At 42.7% G+C, this 6,499-nt stretch overlaps 1 long non-coding RNA gene across 1 annotated transcript in view; it reads left to right on the top strand.

Moving 5' to 3' along the window:
- LOC119419328 overlaps positions 1-3,554 on the top strand; it is a 13,013-nt gene extending 9,459 nt beyond the window's left edge. Inside the window, exons 2-3 of the long non-coding RNA XR_005187254.1 lie at positions 3,405-3,431; positions 3,515-3,554. This is a non-coding gene — a long non-coding RNA (uncharacterized LOC119419328). The remainder of the gene's footprint in view (positions 1-3,404; positions 3,432-3,514) is intronic.
- Positions 3,555-6,499: the final 2,945 nt, after the last annotated feature.

The raw sequence follows: 6,499 nt of genomic DNA, 5'->3' as shown, positions 1-6,499 counted from the left end.
GGACCACCACCCCGGTCTGCCAATCCAGGGGAACTTCCCCCGATGTCCACGCAATATTGCAGAGTCGCGTAAGCCAACACAACCCTACAACATCCAGAGCCTTAAGGAACTCTGGGCGAATCTCATCCACCTCCGGGGCCCTGCCACCAAGGAGCTTTTTAACCACCTCGGTGACCTCAGCACCAGAGATTGGAGGGCCCGACCCAGAGTCCCCAGGCTCCGCTTCCTCAGTGGAAGACGTGCCGGTGGGATTGAGGAGGTCTTCAAAGTATTCCGCCCACCGACCCACAACATCCCGAGTTGAGGTCAGCAGCACACCACTCCCACTATAAACAGTGTTGGTGGCGTACTGCTTCCCCCCCCCCAAGACGCCGGATAGTGGACCAGAATTGCCTCAAAGCTGTGCGGAAGTCGTTCTCCATGGCCTCTCCGAACTCCTCCCATGCCCGAGTTTTTGCCTCAGCAACCACCTGAGCCGCATGTCGCTTGGACTGCCGGTACCCATCAGCTGCTTCCGGGGTCCCACAGGCCAAAAAGGCACGATAGGACTCCTTCTTCATCCTGACAGCATCCCTCACCGACGGTGTCCACCATCGGGTTCGAGGGTTGCCGCCGCGACAGGCACCGACAACCTTGCGGCCGCAGCTCTGGTAAGCCGCCTCGACAAGAGAGACACGAAACATGGTCCACTCAGACTCAATGTCCCCCACCTCCCTTTGAACATGTTCAAAGTTCTCCCGGAAGTGGGAGTTGAAACTCCGTCTCACAGGAGACTCTGCCAGATGTTCCCAGCAAACCCTCACAATACGTTTGGGTCTGCCAGGTCTGACCGGCATCCTCCCCCACCATCGGAGCCAACTCACCACCAAGTAGTGATCAGTTGACAGCTCCGCCCCGCTCTTCACACGAGTGTCCAAGACATGTGGCCGCAGATCAGATGAGACGATGACAAAGTCGATCATCGAACTGCGGCCTAGGGTGTCCTGGTGCCAAGAGCACATATGGACACCCTTATGCTTGAACAAGGTGTTCGTTATTGACAATCCATGACGAGCACAGAAGTCCAACAACAGAACACCACTCTGGTTCAGATCAGGGGGGCCGTTCCTCCCAACCACACCCCTCCAGGTCTCACTGTCATTGCCCACATGAGCATTGAAGTCCCCCAGCAGAACAAGGGAGTCCCCAGGAGGTGCACTTTCCTGTACCCCCTCCAAGGACTCCAGAAAGGGTGGATAATCTGAACTGCCGTTTGGTGCATAAGCACAAATGACAGTCAGAACCCGTCCCCCCACACATAGGCGGAGGGAGGCCACCCTCTCATTCACTGGGGTGAACCCCAACACACAGGCACCAAGTTGGGGGGCAATAAGTACGCCCACGCCTGCTCGGCGCCTCTCACCAGGGGCAACTCCAGAGTGGAAGAGTGTCCAGCCCCTCTCAAGGAAACTGGTTCCAGAGCCCGAGCCATGCGTAGAGGTGAGTCCGACTATTTCTAGCCGGAACCTCTCAGCCTCACACACCAGCTCAGGCTCCTTCCCCACCAGTGAGGTGACATTCCACGTCCCAATAGCCAGCTTCTGTAGCTGAGGATCAGACCGCCAGGGTCCCTGCCCTCGGCCACCACCCATCCCACATTGCACCCGACCCCTTTGGCCCCTCCCACAGGTGGTGAGCCCATGGGAAGGGTGGAGGGGTGGGTTTGGTAATCAGCTGGATTGGTTCCAGACTTCTGCATGTTCAAATTTAGCTTCAGCAAATAGCTCCCCACTACTAAACAGTTCCAAAGAAAAGTCAGCTAGGTCCAAATGGTCAAAATGTTCTGTTGTGTAAGATGTAGTGAAAAGGACCCAACATGCAAACTTGAAGTGGTTTTATGAGCATCACCAAATATTTAAGGCATGGACTGATGGGGAGAAAACATCACTGACAAGAACTTAACACAACGTTCTGAATAAAATGTTTACCAGGCAAACAAGCCTCAAGTAGAAAAACTTCAAAGTTCTAACACATTACAAGAAACCAAAGATAAGTTCAAAACTTTTAAGCAGAGAATTAACCTAATAGTCTGACAATGATCCACCCTCCTGAAACACACTTGTTTTTCAGCCTGTCCATGCACTTCTGTTCTAAAACAATAAAGATAAGATAGAAGAACATCCTGTTGACGTTGGTTTGCTTCATCAGTGAGCAAAGTGATATTGTGAAAGAGACAGAGAGAGTTTGCCTTTTAATAAAAGTTAATTTAGTTTCCCTTTTAATTTATGAGCCATGTGATTTACAATAAGACACCCTCAACACTTTCTGTTTCTATTTGAGTCAAAGAACGTTATGGCACATTCAGACATGCAATATAAAAACATTTTATTCATTTATAGTTGTTAAGGAACAGTGGCATGTATTATAGTGTGCCTATGTGATCTTGGTGTCTTTAGATTTGTTTTTAGGTAATTACCTTGTTATTCCTGGGTATTTATTTCTATTTACTATATATTTAATTAAAAAAAAAAAAAACTTACTTCTAATTTTATTATTAATTTTTTTTTTTTTACGTGAATCTTTGTAACAAAGCACTCACTTTTCTTCAGCAGCTATTCATGATGTTTGTCTCCCTGGACATGGGTGGTGCAGTTTTCATAAACCAGGAATTTGTCTAATACTGAAAGTGAAAGTTTGAGTTTCTCAAGAGCCACTTGTTCCTTTGCAGCAACGTCAGTGTTTCTATTTGCAGCAGTGCTACAGCCAGGGTAGGTGCAGGGACAGTTTTTTACATTTATGAAGAAAATACTCTTTGCATGTTATATTTAACAAAATTTTCATTTGCATGAACAGTTTTCTGAATATTTACAGCAAATGTCTGAACTGTAGACTCTTTTTAATTATTTAAATGGTTGTGTGTCCAGCCTTTTACTTTAAGGATAAATAACTGAAAATGTACAACAAAGTAATGCACAGATTAAAGTAGAACACTAAATTATTTTTGTTTTTTTAATATTCAGATTTTTTTTTGTTCTTGACATCGTCACATGTACTTTCTGTCTCCTATATACATTATGCAAAACAATCAGGCGTTGTATAAAAAAGGACTTCAAAGTGTGGTTTTATTTTCTCCAAAAGCCAAAAATATATTCTACCTGATCTGATTACTGTTAATTGGTTGTGTTAATACTTTTCAGAAGCTACTATTATTAATAAAATAGACAAATAAACTAACAAAAAAGTGTTCTCACCAAAGCACAAAACATCCAACACTGTGAATGATTTTCAAAATAAGACATTTTTTACATCAGGATTTAGTGTTTGAAGGAAAGTCTTGATAAATATTTGTTCAAGCTGCATATCAGTTTTCTTTTATCTTTTCATGTAAAAGGAAAATACTATAATTGTTTTGCTTCTCTCTTTAGGACTAAAGATGTGCATCCAACCTATAGGTGAGTGAGGATCTGTCTATAGATACCAGATGTGGTCATTTTTCTGCTCTTTTAATATTTTGTGTTATGTTTGTCAAACACAGTTAAGGTCTACACAGTGACATCAGGGGAAACCTTTGGGGCTGATCAAGTTATTCTAAGACGACTATCAGCAAGCTTTCAGTTGATACAAACCAGCCAGGACGAAAGTGATATCATCATCCTTTTTTGTCCAATCTTCTCTCGTGTCGGGGCAGATGTGGAAGCAGCCATCAGTATGGTGTCAGGTAAAGTGTATTGATAAACTGTAAAGTTCAACTAATTTAGGACAATAATGTTCATACTAATTCATTGTGATCCTGTGGATGATGCTCTAGGACTAGTTTTAAATTTAGTCCTACATTCATATAATGGGTAGGCCTGTCACAATAAATTTTTCTGGGTGATTAAATGTCTCAAAAATTATTGCAATAAACGATAATATTGTTTGAAATTTGACAATAATTAGTCATTATTGTAAAATTTAAGAAGAAATATTGGTTAATTTTTGTGTGTAGTACATTTTTTGACCACTGGATGGCAGTACAAGACTATTTGAACCAAAGGATGGATAGTGAGGGAGCGAGCAGCGTCTCTTTAAGAAAAATGGGAGGGAGGCCTCTTGACATGACATGGGCTGTCTAATCTTTTTTTTTTCAGTTCTCAAAATGGTGGCTGCTCGGTGTGGTTTGAGCTCTTTAGCAAAGCACTTTTCACACAAAGCTTTTAATAAAAAAATCAGTAAACAAGTTCTCAGCTTCTTTTTACAGAGAAAAAAACTTTTTACACGAAGACACGAGTTTCAACCGTGAATTTTGGAGCTCTGACAAGACGAAGGTTTTTTTCCCCGAGGTCAGCCTATTAGCTTAGCTTCTAGCTTAGCTTCTCAGCTTAGCTGCTTTTAACGATCCAAAATCGTAATTCTGGACAATTAAAACACATTTTAAAGAGAAAGGGAGGGGTCAGTGAAGAGCGCCAGAGTTGAGCCTTTTGTCATCCAGTGTCCAGTAGAACGAGAGAGAGAGACACAAAGAAACAATAAAGCCGATAAACGATAAAAGAAAATGAGGTTGATAATTTTCATTTATTATGCGATTAATTGATGGGTGAGGCTGAATTATACCTCCCCAATGGCAGCAGTCTGCACTGACTGTAACATAGCCAGTTACTTTAAATTGCAATGAGGTACGAGACAGGAGTGTCCACTCTCACCACTTCTATTTGTGCTAACGATAGAACCACAAGCTGTAGCATTACGGCCAAATTCCATCATTAAAGGATTAAAGGATCAATTAGGCACAGAGCACAAAGTTTCTTTATATGCCAATGACATGCTTTTGTAAATATCAGATTCTCTTACAAGCATTCCTGAGTTACTTGATTTGCTTCAAAAGTTCAGGAAAATGCATAACTATATTTTTTCCTCACCTTCTTTCTGTAGGTGAGAAAAAAGTCATTCTGGTTCTGATGCACCACACTCGAGACGTGCACTACTCAACTGCTGGGACAAAGTGGTCTGACATCTTTCCCAATGTCACTTTGGATGTTCACGTTCTCTACCATGAGAGTGTGTCAGGATTACTGATGTGTTCTCAAAACACAGACACAATTATTCAGCTACAAGCAGCATTAAACAATAATCATATTATTTGGAATTTCAGTGTAATATGGAAGATGTTAGTCTTTTTGGCAATTGTGATGGTTGTTTTATTACTGATTATTTATTTATCATAGCTTTACAAAAAGCAAAAAATAGTATGTGTGTGGGGGGGCAGAATAAAGATTAAATGATTTCAGAATGTCTTTATGTTTAGTTTCTCACAAAAGTCATGTACACAAAGTTTATTCTGTTTGTTCAAACTATAACCCACAACTTTATCGTAAAATTATAAATAACATAATAATAAAATAAGGGCAGCACAGTGGCATAGTTGGTAGAGCTGCCGCCTCTCAACAAGAGAGTTACCCTAGTTCAAATCCCGATCCAGGGGCCTTTCTGGGTGGAGTTTGCATGTTCTCTCCATGCTGCATAGGTTTTCTTCGGGTACTCCGGTTTCCTCCCACAGACCAAAAACATGCATGTTAGGCTGATTGGTGACTCTAAATTGTCCCTAGGTGTGAGTGAGAGAGTGAATGGTTGTTTGTCTGTATGTGTCCCTGTGATGGACTGGAGACCTGTCCAGGGTGTATAACTTTGTTTCAGAATAAATGGGAGAAATGATTTTTTTCTGAATCTAAATAAACTTGATCTTTCATCCATATTTTTATATACTTTTTATTTCTTGTATTTAATATATGCTTAATTTTTCAAAAATGGTTTGTTTCGGTGGCGCAACTGGTAGAGCTGCTGCCTCTCAGCGAGCAGGTCCTTGGTTCAAACCCCGGTCCAGGGGCCTTCTGGGTGGAGTTCACATGTTCTCTCCGTGCATGCGTGGGTTTTCTCCGGGTACTCCGGTTTCCTCCCACAGAACAAAAACATGCATGTTAGGTTGATTGGTAACTCTAAATTGTCCCTAGGTGAGTGAGAGAGTGAATGGTTGTTTGTCTCGTTTGTCTCTATGTGTCCCTGTGATGGACTGGAGACCCGTCCAGAGTGTCCCCCGCCCCTCGCACAGTGATTGCCGGACATGGGCACTGGCGACCCCCGTGACCCAAAATGGAATAAGTTTGTTTCAGTGCAATACTTTTATGAAACAACTCAGGTTAATCAGTGTCTGGGTGCACATTTAGAGTGCATATTGTGTGTTCATTAGTCTTCATCTGCTCACACAGACTCATGTTCATGCTGCTGTTCGTGCACTTTTACTATGAAACATTAGTTCAGGCGGTGCAGTTTCTCTCCTTCTTTGTGAACAAATCTATTCCACTTGATCAATAGGAGAATAGTCAAGCCACTAAAACTCCACTCCAGATTTTCCTGGTTACCTCCAACTCTTCGAGTCTCCTGCCTCGGCAGAAAACACACACAGGTGGAGGAGACGGAGACTCTGTGATGCTCGCTCGCCAGTTTAGCGAGCTTACTGCGGGCAGTTGTTGACCGGGGGGTTGAT

This window comes from Nematolebias whitei, chromosome 13, assembly GCF_014905685.2.
Source record: "Nematolebias whitei isolate Nwh7 chromosome 13, NemWhi1, whole genome shotgun sequence".
Classification (NCBI taxonomy): Eukaryota; Metazoa; Chordata; class Actinopteri; order Cyprinodontiformes; family Rivulidae; genus Nematolebias; species Nematolebias whitei.
The sequence above is the reverse complement of the archived record's forward strand: the minus strand, read 5'-3'. Positions and strand labels throughout refer to the sequence as shown.